General features: G+C 27.5%; 1 protein-coding gene across 3 annotated transcripts in view; it reads right to left on the bottom strand.

Annotated features, from left to right (window-relative positions):
* The window catches only part of LRRC3C (leucine rich repeat containing 3C), a 44754-nt gene that overhangs the window by 28878 nt on the left and 1122 nt on the right, over window positions 1-14754 (bottom strand). The gene's annotated exons all lie outside the window — the stretch shown is intronic.

Below are 14754 nucleotides of genomic sequence, written 5' to 3'. Positions count from 1 at the left end.
ATATATATGATGTAGGTAAGATATTATATAGAATAATTAGAATGTTCCTATATAAGGAATGTAGGTAAGATATTATATAGAATGATTAGAATGTTCCAATATATGTGATATAGGTAAGATGTTATATAGAATGATTAGAATGTTCCTATATAAGGAATGTAGGCAAGATATTATATAGAATGATTAGAATGTTCCTATATAAGGGATGTTCCTATATATATATGATGTAGGTAGGATATTACATAGAATTATTAGAATGTTCCTATATAAGGGATGTATGTAGGATAGTATAAAGAATTATTAGAATGTCCCTATAAGGGATGTAGGTAAGATATTATATAGAATGATTAGAATGTTCCTGTATAAGGGATGTAGGTAAGATATGATATAGAATGATTAGAATGTTCCTATACAAGGGATGTAGGTAAGATATTATATAGAATGACTAGAATGTTCCTATATATATGATGTAGGTAAGATATTATATAGAATGATTAGAATATTCCTATATAAGGAATGTAGGTAAGATATTATATAGAATGATAAGAATGTTCCTATATAAGGAATGTAGGTAAGATGTTATATAGAATGATTAGAATGTTCCTACATAAGGAATGTAGGTAAGATATTATATAGAATGATTAGAATGTTCCAATATATGTGATGTAGGTAGGATATTATATAGAATTATTAGAATGTTCCTATATAAGGAATGTAGGTAGCATAGTATATAGATTTATTAGAATGTTCCTATATAAGGGATGTAGGTAGGATATTATATAGAATTATTAGAATGTTCCTATATACGGGATGTAGGTAGGATAGTATATAGAATGATTAGAATGCTCCTATACAAGGGATGTAGGTAAGATATTATATAGAATGACTAGAATGTTCCTATATATATATGATGTAGGTAAGATATTATATAGAATGATTAGAATGTTCCTATATAAGGAATGTAGGTAAGAAATTATATAGAATGATTAGAATGTTCCAATATATGTGATGTAGGTAGGATATTATATAGAATTATTATAATGTTCCTATATAAGGAATGTAGGTAGCATAGTATATAGATTTATTAGAATGTTCCTATATAAGGGATGTAGGTAAGATATTTAGAATGATTAGAATGTTCCTATATATGTGTTGTAGGTAAGATATATAGAATGATTAGAATGTTCCTATATAAGGGATGTAGGTAAGATATTATATAGAATGATTAGAATGTTTCTATATAAGGGGTGTAGGTAAGATATTATATAGAATGGTTAGAATGTTCCTATATAAGGGATGTAGGTAAGATATTACATAGAATGATTAGAATGTTCCTATATAAGGGATGTAGGTAAGATATTATATAGAATGGTTAGAATGTTCCTATATAAGGGATGTAGGTAAGATATTACATAGAATGATTAGAATGTTCCTATATAAGGGATGTAGGTAAGGTTTTATATAGAATCATTAGAATGTTCCCATATAAGGGATGTAGGTAAGATATTATATAGAATGAATAGAATGTTCCTATGAAGGGATGTAGATAAGATATTACATAGAATGATTAGAATGTTCCTATATAAGGGATGTAGGTAAGATATTATATAGAATGAGTAGAATGTTCCTATGTAAGGGATGTAGGTAAGATATTATATGGAATGATTAGAATGTACCTATATATATGATGTAGGTAAGATATTATATAGAATGATTAGAATGTTCCTATATAAGGGATGTAGGTAGGATATTATATAGAATTATTAGAATGTTCCTATATAAGGGATGTAGGTAGGATAGTATATAGAATTATTAGAATGTTCCTATATAAGGGATGTAGCAGGTAAGATATTTAGTATGATTAGAATGTTCATATATATGTGTTGTAGGTAAGAAATATAGAATGATAAGAATGTTCCTATATAAGGGATGTAGGTAAGATATTATATAGAATGATTAGAATGATCCTATATATGTTCCTATATAAGGGGTGTAGGTAAGATATTATATAGAATGACTAGAATGTTCCTATATATATGATGTAGGTAAGATATTATATAGAATGATTAGAATGTTCCAATATATGTGATGTAGGTAAGATATTATATAGAATGATTAGAATGTTCCTATATAAGGGATGTAGGTAAGATATTATATAGAATGATTAGAATTTTCCTATATAAGGGATGTAGGTAGGATATTATATAGAATTATGAGAATGTTCGTATATAAGGGATGTAGTTAGGATATTATATAGAATTATTAGAATGTTCATATATAAGGGATGTAGGTAAGATATTTAGAATGATTAGAATGTTCCTATGTATGCGTTGTAGGTAAGATATATAGAATGATTAGAATGTTCCTATATAAGGGATGTAGGTAAGATATTATATAGAATAATTAGATTGTTCCTATATAAGGGATGTAGGTAAGATATTATATAGAATGATTAGAATGTTCCTATGAAGGGATGTAGATAAGATATTACATAGAATGATTAGAATGTTCCTATATAAGGGATGTAGGTAAGATATTATATAGAATGATTAGAATGTTCCTATGTAAGGGATGTAGGTAAGATATTATATAGAATGATTAGAATGTTCCTATACAAGGGATGTAGGTAAGATATTATATAGAATGACTAGAATGTTCCTATATATATGATGTAGGTAAGATATTATATAGAATGATTAGAATATTCCTATATAAGGAATGTAGGTAAGATATTATATAGAATGATTAGAATGTTCCTATATAAGGAATGTAGGTAAGATATTATATAGAATGATTAGAATGTTCCAATATATGTGATGTAGGTAAGATGTTATATCGAATGATTAGAATGTTCCTATATAAGGAATGTAGGTAAGATATTATATAGAATGATTAGAATGTTCCAATATATGTGATGTAGGTAAGATATTATATAGAATGATTAGAATGTTCCTATATAAGGGATGTAGGTAGGATATTATATAGAATTATGAGAATGTTCGTATATAAGGGATGTAGTTAGGATATTATATAGAATTATTAGAATGTTCATATATAAGGGATGTAGGTAAGATATTTAGAATGATTAGAATGTTCCTATGTATGCGTTGTAGGTAAGATATATAGAATGATTAGAATGTTCCTATATAAGGGATATAGGTGAGATATTAAATAGAATGATTCGAATGTTCCAATGTAAGGGGTGTAGGTAAGATATTATATAGAATGATTAGAATGTTCCTGTATAAGGGATGTAGGTAAGATATTATATAGAATGACTAGAATGTTCCTATTTATATGATGTAGGTAAGATATTATATAGAAAAATTAGAATGTTCCTATATAAGGAATGTAGGTAAGATATTATATAGAATGATTAGAATGTTCCAATATATGTGATGTAGGTAAGATGTTATATAGAATGATTAGAATGTTCCTATATAAGGAATGTAGGCAAGATATTATATAGAATGATTAGAATGTTCCTATATAAGGGATGTTCCTATATATGATGTAGGTAGGATATTACATAGAATTATTAGAATGTTCCTATATAAGGGATGTATGTAGGATAGTATAAAGAATTATTAGAATGTCCCTATAAGGGATGTAGGTAAGATATTATATAGAATGATTAGAATGTTCCTGTATAAGGGATGTAGGTAAGATATTATGTAGAATGATTAGAATGTTCCTATACAAGGGATGTAGGTAAGATATTATATAGAATGACTAGAATGTTCCTATATAAGGAATGTAGGTAAGATATTATATAGAATGATAAGAATGTTCCTATATAAGAATTGTAGGTAAGATGTTATATAGAATGATTAGAATGTTCCTACATAAGGAATGTAGGTAAGATATTATATAGAATGATTAGAATGTTCCAATATATGTGATGTAGGTAGGATATTATATAGAATTATTAGAATGTTCCTATATAAGGAATGTAGGTAGCATAGTATACAGATTTATTAGAATGTTCCTATATAAGGGATGTAGGTAGGATATTATATAGAATTATTAGAATAATCCTATATACGGGATGTAGGTAGGATAGTATATAGAATGATTAGAATGCTCCTATACAAGGGATGTAGGTAAGCTATTATATAGAATGACTAGAATGTTCCTATATATATATGATGTAGGTAAGATATTATATAGAATGATTAGAATGTTCCTATATAAGGAATGTAGGTAAGAAATTATATAGAATGATTAGAATGTTCCAATATATGTGATGTAGGTAGGATATTATATAGAATTATTATAATGTTCCTATATAAGGAATGTAGGTAGCATAGTATATAGATTTATTAGAATGTTCCTATATAAGGGATGTAGGTAAGATATTTAGAATGATTAGAATGTTCCTATATATGTGTTGTAGGTAAGATATATAGAATGATTAGAATGTTCCTATATAAGGGATGTAGGTAAGATATTATATAGAATGATTAGAATGTTTCTATATAAGGGGTGTAGGTAAGATATTATGAAGAATGGTTAGAATGTTCCTATATAAGGGATGTAGGTAAGATATTACATAGAATGATTAGAATGTTCCTATATAAGGGATGTAGGTAAGATATTATATAGAATGGTTAGAATGTTCCTATATAAGGGATGTAGGTAAGATATTACATAGAATGATTAGAATGTTCCTATATAAGGGATGTAGGTAAGGTATTATATAGAATCATTAGAATGTTCCCATATAAGGGATGTAGGTAAGATATTATATAGAATGAATATAATGTTCCTATGAAGGGATGTAGATAAGATATTACATAGAATGATTAGAATGTTCCTATATAAGGGATGTAGGTAAGATATTATATAGAATGAGTAGAATGTTCCTATGTAAGGGATGTAGGTAAGATATTATATGGAATGATTAGAATGTACCTATATATATGATGTAGGTAAGATATTATATAGAATGATTAGAATGTTCCTATATAAGGGATGTAGGTAGGATATTATATAGAATTATTAGAATGTTCCTATATAAGGGATGTAGGTAGGATAGTATATAGAATTATTAGAATGTTCCTATATAAGGGATGTAGCAGGTAAGATATTTAGTATGATTAGAATGTTCATATATATGTGTTGTAGGTAAGATATATAGAATGATAAGAATGTTCCTATATAAGGGATGTAGGTAAGATATTATATAGAATGATTAGAATGATCCTATATATGTTCCTATATAAGGGGTGTAGGTAAGATATTATATAGAATGACTAGAATGTTCCTATATATATGATGTGGGTAAGATATTATATAGAATGATTAGAATGTTCCAATATATGTGATGTAGGTAAGATATTATATAGAATGATTAGAATGTTCCTATATAAGGGATGTAGGTAAGATATTATATAGAATGATTAGAATTTTCCTATATAAGGGATGTAGGTAGGATATTATATAGAATTATGAGAATGTTCGTATATAAGGGATGTAGTTAGGATATTATATAGAATTATTAGAATGTTCATATATAAGGGATGTAGGTAAGATATTTAGAATGATTAGAATGTTCCTATATATGCGTTGTAGGTAAGATATATAGAATGAGTCGAATGTTCCTATATAAGGGATATAGGTGAGATATTATATAGAATGATTCGAATGTTCCAATGTAAGGGGTGTAGGTAAGATATTATATAGAATGATTAGAATGTTCCTGTATAAGGGATGTAGGTAAGATATTATATAGAATGACTAGAATGTTCCTATATATATGATGTAGGTAAGATATTATATAGAAAAATTAGAATGTTCCTATATAAGGAATGTAGGTAAGATATTATATAGAATGATTAGAATGTTCCAATATATGTGATGTAGGTAAGATGTTATATAGAATGATTAGAATGTTCCTATATAAGGAATGTAGGTAAGATATTATATAGAATGATTAGAATGTTCCTATATAAGGGATGTTCCTATATATATGATGTAGGTAGGATATTACATAGAATTATTAGAATGTTCCTATATAAGGGATGTATGTAGGATAGTATAAAGAATTATTAGAATGTCCCTATATAAGGGATGTAGGTAAGATATTATATAGAATGATTAGAATGTTCCTGTATAAGGGATGTAGGTAAGATATTATATAGAATGATTAGAATGTTCCTATACAAGGGATGTAGGTAAGATATTATATAGAATGACTAGAATGTTCCTATATATATGATGTAGGTAAGATATTATATAGAATGATTAGAATATTCCTATATAAGGAATGTAGGTAAGATATTATATAGAATGATTAGAATGTTCCTATATAAGGAATGTAGGTAAGATATTATATAGAATGATTAGAATGGTCCAATATATGTGATGTAGGTAAGATGTTATATAGAATGATTAGAATGTTCCTATATAAGGAATGTAGGTAAGATATTATATAGAATAATTAGATTGTTCCTATATAAGGGATGTAGGTAAGATATTATATAGAATGATTAGAATGTTCCTATGAAGGGATGTAGATAAGATATTACATAGAATGATTAGAATGTTCCTATATAAGGGATGTAGGTAAGATATTATATAGAATGATTAGAATGTTCCTATGTAAGGGATGTAGGTAAGGTAAGATATTATATAGAATGATTAGAATGTTCCTATATAAGGAATGTAGGTAAGATATTATATAGAATGATTAGAATGTTCCAATATATGTGATGTAGGTAAGATGTTATATAGAATGATTAGAATGTTCCTATATAAGGAATGTAGGTAAGATATTATATATAATAATTAGATTGTTCCTATATAAGGGATGTAGGTAAGATATTATATAGAATGATTAGAATGTTCCTATGTACGGGATGTAGGTAAGATATTACATAGAATTATTAGAATGTTCCTATATAAGGGATGTAGGTAAGATATTACATAGAATGATTAGAATGTTCCTATATATATGATGTAGGTAAGATATTACATAGAATGATTAGAATGTACCTATATAAGGGATGTAGGTAAGATATTACATAGAATGATTAGAATGTTCCTATATAAGGGATGTAGGTAAGATATTACATAGAATGATTAGAATGTTCCTATATAAGGGATGTAGGTAGGATATTATATAGAGGTATTAGAATGTTCCTATATAAGGGATGTAGGTAGGATAGTATATAGAATTATTAGAATGTTCCTATATACGGGATGTAGGTAAGGTATTATATAGAATGATAAGAATGTTCCTATATATGTGATGTAGGTAAGATATTATATAGAATGATTAGAATGTTCCTATACAAGGGATGTAGGTAAGATATTATATAGAATGACTAGAATGTTCCTATATATATATGATGTAGGTAAGATATTATATAGAATAATTAGAATGTTCCTATATAAGGAATGTAGGTAAGATATTATATAGAATGATTAGAATGTTCCAATATATGTGATGTAGGTAAGATGTTATGTAGAATTATTAGAATATTCCTATACAAGGGATGTAGGTAAGATATTATATAGAATAATTAGATTGTTCCTATATAAGGGATGTAGGTAAGATATTATATAGAATGATTAGAATGTTCCTATATAAGGGATGTAGGTAGGATATTATATAGAATTATTAGAATGTTCCTATATAAGGGATGTAGGTAGGATAGTATATAGAATTATTAGAATGTTCCTATATAAGGGATGTAGGTAAGATATTTAGAATGATTAGAATGTTCCTATATATGTGTTGTAGGTAAGATATATAGAATGATAAGAATGTTCCTATATAAGGGATGTAGGAAAGATATTATATAGAATGACTAGAATGTTCCTATATATATGATGTAGGTAAGATATTATATAGAATGATTAGAATGTTCCGATATATGTGATGTAGGTAAGATATTATATAGAATGATTAGAATGTTCCTATATAAGGAATGTAGGTAAGATATTATATGGAATGGTTAGAATGTTCCTATATAAGGGATGTAGGTAAGATATTATATAGAATGATTAGAATGTTCCTATATAAGGGATGTAGGTAGGATATTATATAGAATTATTAGAATGTTCCTATATAAGGGATATAGGTAAGATATTTAGAATGATTAGAATGTTCCTATATATGCGTTGTAGGTAAGATATATAGAATGATTAGAATGTTCCTATATAAGGGATGTCGGTAAGATATTATATAGAATGATTAGAATGTTCCTGTATAAGGGATGTAGGTAAGATATTATATAGAATGACTAGAATATTCCTATATATATGATGTAGGTAAGATATCATATAGAATAATTAGAATGTTCCTATATAAGGAATGTAGGTAAGATATTATATAGAATGATTAGAATGTTCCTGTATAAGGGATGTAGGTAAGATATTATTTAGAATGACTAGAATGTTCCTATATATATGATGTAGGTAAGATATTATATAGAATAATTAGAATGTTCCTATATAAGGAATGTAGGTAAGATATTATATAGAATGATTAGAATGTTCCAATATATGTGATGTAGGTAAGATGTTATATAGAATGATTAGAATGTTCCTATATAAGGAATGTAGGCAAGATATTATATAGAATGATTAGAATGTTCCTATATAAGGGATGTTCCTATATATATATGATGTAGGTAGGATATTACATAGAATTATTAGAATGTTCCTATATAAGGGATGTATGTAGGATAGTATAAAGAATTATTAGAATGTCCCTATAAGGGATGTAGGTAAGATATTATATAGAATGATTAGAATGTTCCTGTATAAGGGATGTAGGTAAGATATGATATAGAATGATTAGAATGTTCCTATACAAGGGATGTAGGTAAGATATTATATAGAATGACTAGAATGTTCCTATATATATGATGTAGGTAAGATATTATATAGAATGATTAGAATATTCCTATATAAGGAATGTAGGTAAGATATTATATAGAATGATAAGAATGTTCCTATATAAGGAATGTAGGTAAGATGTTATATAGAATGATTAGAATGTTCCTACATAAGGAATGTAGGTAAGATATTATATAGAATGATTAGAATGTTCCAATATATGTGATGTAGGTAGGATATTATATAGAATGATTAGAATGTTCCTATATAAGGAATGTAGGTAAGAAATTATATAGAATGATTAGAATGTTCCAATATATGTGATGTAGGTAGGATATTATATAGAATTATTATAATGTTCCTATATAAGGAATGTAGGTAGCATAGTATATAGATTTATTAGAATGTTCCTATATAAGGGATGTAGGTAAGATATTTAGAATGATTAGAATGTTCCTATATATGTGTTGTAGGTAAGATATATAGAATGATTAGAATGTTCCTATATAAGGGATGTAGGTAAGATATTATATAGAATGATTAGAATGTTTCTATATAAGGGGTGTAGGTAAGATATTATATAGAATGGTTAGAATGTTCCTATATAAGGGATGTAGGTAAGATATTACATAGAATGATTAGAATGTTCCTATATAAGGGATGTAGGTAAGATATTATATAGAATGGTTAGAATGTTCCTATATAAGGGATGTAGGTAAGATATTACATAGAATGATTAGAATGTTCCTATATAAGGGATGTAGGTAAGGTTTTATATAGAATCATTAGAATGTTCCCATATAAGGGATGTAGGTAAGATATTATATAGAATGAATAGAATGTTCCTATGAAGGGATGTAGATAAGATATTACATAGAATGATTAGAATGTTCCTATATAAGGGATGTAGGTAAGATATTATATAGAATGAGTAGAATGTTCCTATGTAAGGGATGTAGGTAAGATATTATATGGAATGATTAGAATGTACCTATATATATGATGTAGGTAAGATATTATATAGAATGATTAGAATGTTCCTATATAAGGGATGTAGGTAGGATATTATATAGAATTATTAGAATGTTCCTATATAAGGGATGTAGGTAGGATAGTATATAGAATTATTAGAATGTTCCTATATAAGGGATGTAGCAGGTAAGATATTTAGTATGATTAGAATGTTCATATATATGTGTTGTAGGTAAGAAATATAGAATGATAAGAATGTTCCTATATAAGGGATGTAGGTAAGATATTATATAGAATGATTAGAATGATCCTATATATGTTCCTATATAAGGGGTGTAGGTAAGATATTATATAGAATGACTAGAATGTTCCTATATATATGATGTAGGTAAGATATTATATAGAATGATTAGAATGTTCCAATATATGTGATGTAGGTAAGATATTATATAGAATGATTAGAATGTTCCTATATAAGGGATGTAGGTAAGATATTATATAGAATGATTAGAATTTTCCTATATAAGGGATGTAGGTAGGATATTATATAGAATTATGAGAATGTTCGTATATAAGGGATGTAGTTAGGATATTATAATGAATTATTAGAATGTTCATATATAAGGGATGTAGGTAAGATATTTAGAATGATTAGAATGTTCCTATGTATGCGTTGTAGGTAAGATATATAGAATGATTAGAATGTTCCTATATAAGGGATATAGGTGAGATATTATATAGAATGATTCGAATGTTCCAATGTAAGGGGTGTAGGTAAGATATTATATAGAATGATTAGAATGTTCCTGTATAAGGGATGTAGGTAAGATATTATATAGAATGACTAGAATGTTCCTATTTATATGATGTAGGTAAGATATTATATAGAAAAATTAGAATGTTCCTATATAAGGAATGTAGGTAAGATATTATATAGAATGATTAGAATGTTCCAATATATGTGATGTAGGTAAGATGTTATATAGAATGATTAGAATGTTCCTATATAAGGAATGTAGGTAAGATATTATATAGAATGATTAGAATGTTCCTATATAAGGGATGTTCCTATATATATGATGTAGGTAGGATATTACATAGAATTATTAGAATGTTCCTATATAAGGGATGTATGTAGGATAGTATAAAGAATTATTAGAATGTCCCTATATAAGGGATGTAGGTAAGATATTATATAGAATGATTAGAATGTTCCTGTATAAGGGATGTAGGTAAGATATTATATAGAATGATTAGAATGTTCCTATACAAGGGATGTAGGTAAGATATTATATAGAATGACTAGAATGTTCCTATATATATGATGTAGGTAAGATATTATACAGAATGATTAGAATATTCCTATATAAGGAATGTAGGTAAGATAGTATATAGAATGATTAGAATGTTCCTATATAAGGAATGTAGGTAAGATATTATATAGAATGATTAGAATGGTCCAATATATGTGATGTAGGTAAGATGTTATATAGAATGATTAGAATGTTCCTATATAAGGAATGTAGGTAAGATATTATATAGAATAATTAGATTGTTCCTATATAAGGGATGTAGGTAAGATATTATATAGAATGATTAGAATGTTCCTATGAAGGGATGTAGATAAGATATTACATAGAATGATTAGAATGTTCCTATATAAGGGATGTAGGTAAGATATTATATAGAATGATTAGAATGTTCCTATGTAAGGGATGTAGGTAAGATATTATATAGAATGATTAGAATGTTCCTATACAAGGGATGTAGGTAAGATATTATATAGAATGACTAGAATGTTCCTATATATATGATGTAGGTAAGATATTATATAGAATGATTAGAATATTCCTATATAAGGAATGTAGGTAAGATGTTATATAGAATGATTAGAATGTTCCTATATAAGGAATGTAGGTAAGATATTATATAGAATGATTAGAATGTTCCAATATATGTGATGTAGGTAAGATGTTATATCGAATGATTAGAATGTTCCTATATAAGGAATGTAGGTAAGATATTATATAGAATGATTAGAATGTTCCAATATATGTGATGTAGGTAGGATATTATATAGAATTATTAGAATGTTCCTATATAAGGAATGTAGGTAGCATGGTATATAGATTTATTAGAATGTTCCTATATAAGGGATGTAGGTAAGATATTTAGAATGATTAGAATGTTCCTATATATGTGTTGTAGGTAAGATATATAGAATGATTAGAATGTTCCTATATAAGGGATGTAGGTAAGATATTATATAGAATGATTAGAATGTTCCTATATAAGGGGTGTAGGTAAGATATTATATAGAATGTTTAGAATGTTCCTATATAAGGGATGTAGGGAAGATATTACATAGAATGATTAGAATGTTCCTATATAAGGGATGTAGGTAAGATATTATATAGAATGGTTAGAATGTTCCTATATAAGGGATGTAGGTAAGATATTACATAGAATGATTAGAATGTCCCTATATAAGGGATGTAGGTAAGGTATTATATAGAATCATTAGAATGTTCCCATATAAGGGATGTAGGTAAGATATTATATGGAATGATTAGAATGTACCGATGAAGGGATGTAGATAAAATATTACATAGAATGATTAGAATGTTCCTATATAAGGGATGTAGGTAAGATATTATAAAAAATGATTAGAATGTTCCTATGTAAGGGATGTAGGTAAGATATTATATGGAATGATTAGAATGTACCTAACCTATATATATGATGTAGGTAAGATATTATATAGAATGATTAGAATGTTCCTATATAAGGGATGTAGGTAGGATATTATATAGAATTATTAGAATGTTCCTATATAAGGGATGTAGGTAGGATAGTATATAGAATTATTAGAATGTTCCTATATAAGGGATGTAGGTAAGATATTATATAGAATGATTAGAATGATCCTATATATGTTCCTATATAAGGGGTGTAGGTAAGATATTATATAGAATGACTAGAATGTTCCTATATATATGATGTAGGTAAGATATTATATAGAATGATTAGAATGTTCCAATATATGTGATGTAGGTAAGATATTATATAGAATGATTAGAATGTTCCTATATAAGGGATGTAGGTAAGAATATATATAGAATGATTAGAATTTTCCTATAGAAGGGATGTAGGTAGGATATTATATAGAATTATGAGAATGTTCGTATATAAGGGATGTAGTTAGGATATTATATAGAATTATTAGAATGTTCATATATAAGGGATGTAGGTAAGATATTTAGAATGATTAGAATGTTCCTATATATGCGTTGTAGGTAAGATATATAGAATGATTAGATTGTTCCTATATAAGGGATGTAGGTAAGATATTATATAGAATGATTAGAATGTTCCTATGTACGGGATGTAGGTAAGATATTACATAGAATGATTAGAATGTTCCTATATAAGGGATGTAGGTAAGATATTACATAGAATGATTAGAATGTTCCTATATATATGATGTAGGTAAGATATTACATAGAATGATTAGAATGTACCTATATAAGGGATGTAGGTAAGATATTACATAGAATGATTAGAATGTTCCTATATAAGGGATGTAGGTAAGATATTACATAGAATGATTAGAATGTTCCTATATACGGGATGTAGGTAAGATATGATATAGAATGATTAGAATGTTCATATATAAGGGATGTAGGTAAGATATTATATAGAATTATTAGAATGTTTCTATACAAGGGATATAGGTGAGATATTATATAGAATGATTAGAATGTTCCTATATAAGGGGTGTAGGTAAGATATTATATAGAATGATTAGAATGTACCTATATATGATGTAGGTAAGATATTACATAGAATGATTAGAATGTTCCTATATAAGGGATGTAGGTAAGATATTATATAGAATGATTAGAATGTACCTATATATGATGTAGGTAAGATATTACATAGAATGATTAGAATGTTCCTATATAAGGGATGTAGGTAAGATATTATATAGAATGATTAGAATGTTCCTATATAAGGGATGTAGGTAAGATATTATATAGAATGATTAGAATGTTCCTATATATATGATGTAGGTAAGATATTATATAGAATGATTAGAATGTTCCTATATAAGGGATGTAGGTAAGATATTATATAGAATGATTAGAATGTAACATTTGACATTATAATACTATGTAGCAGTGATAAGAGGTAGGATTAGAATGGATTTTGATATACAGGTTACAGGATACTGTTGCAATCTTTTTAGAATGGGGGTTTTAGGGAGTGGTTGTAGTGTACAGTTTTAGCAATCTCTGGGTGCAAATAGTATGTACCTCTAATAACTCTGAAACACTACTGGCTTTTATCCAGAGAGCTCTGTTCCTTCCGATTTGTGTAAGACTATGTTTAATTACAAACACACATCTTTTTATTAAAGGTGTACATCACAGGCTGTCGCTTTACCCCACTAGCGTGATGGGTTACTGCCGGGAAAAAAGGACCGACAGCTTGATGAATCCATTCATGTATAATTGGATATTTAACGTCTCTTTTGCTGAAGCTGCTTGTTTTGTTGAGTGCTGGAGAATTAACCCCCGGTGGTCTGGGCTTGTGATGTGATCTTTCCCTGCAGAACAATCTGGAGACTGGAGTTAACTCTTAGAATTCTAGCAAAGGACACATCACAGGCTGAAAATGGATTAAATGTCCCCCCCCCCCCCAAAAAAAAAAAATAAGAAATGATTTCTAGATAGAACGGTGTGAGGGTTTGGGAGTTCCTAAAGATCTGAGTACAGCATCCCAAAGGGCACACCCAATGTTTATTACCAGATGGATGGGGCTCAGTGTGATAAAATACTATAATAGTAAAATAGTATAATATTAAAAAATAGCATAATAGTTATAGGTACAACTCAAGGCAGGGCTTCGGTCGGTTTTTGTCTTGGGCAGGCA

This window comes from Pelobates fuscus, chromosome 6, assembly GCF_036172605.1.
Source record: "Pelobates fuscus isolate aPelFus1 chromosome 6, aPelFus1.pri, whole genome shotgun sequence".
Lineage (NCBI taxonomy): Eukaryota > Metazoa > Chordata > Amphibia > Anura > Pelobatidae > Pelobates > Pelobates fuscus.
Note: the sequence above shows the minus strand (reverse complement) of the source record. Positions and strands in the feature narration are given on the sequence as shown.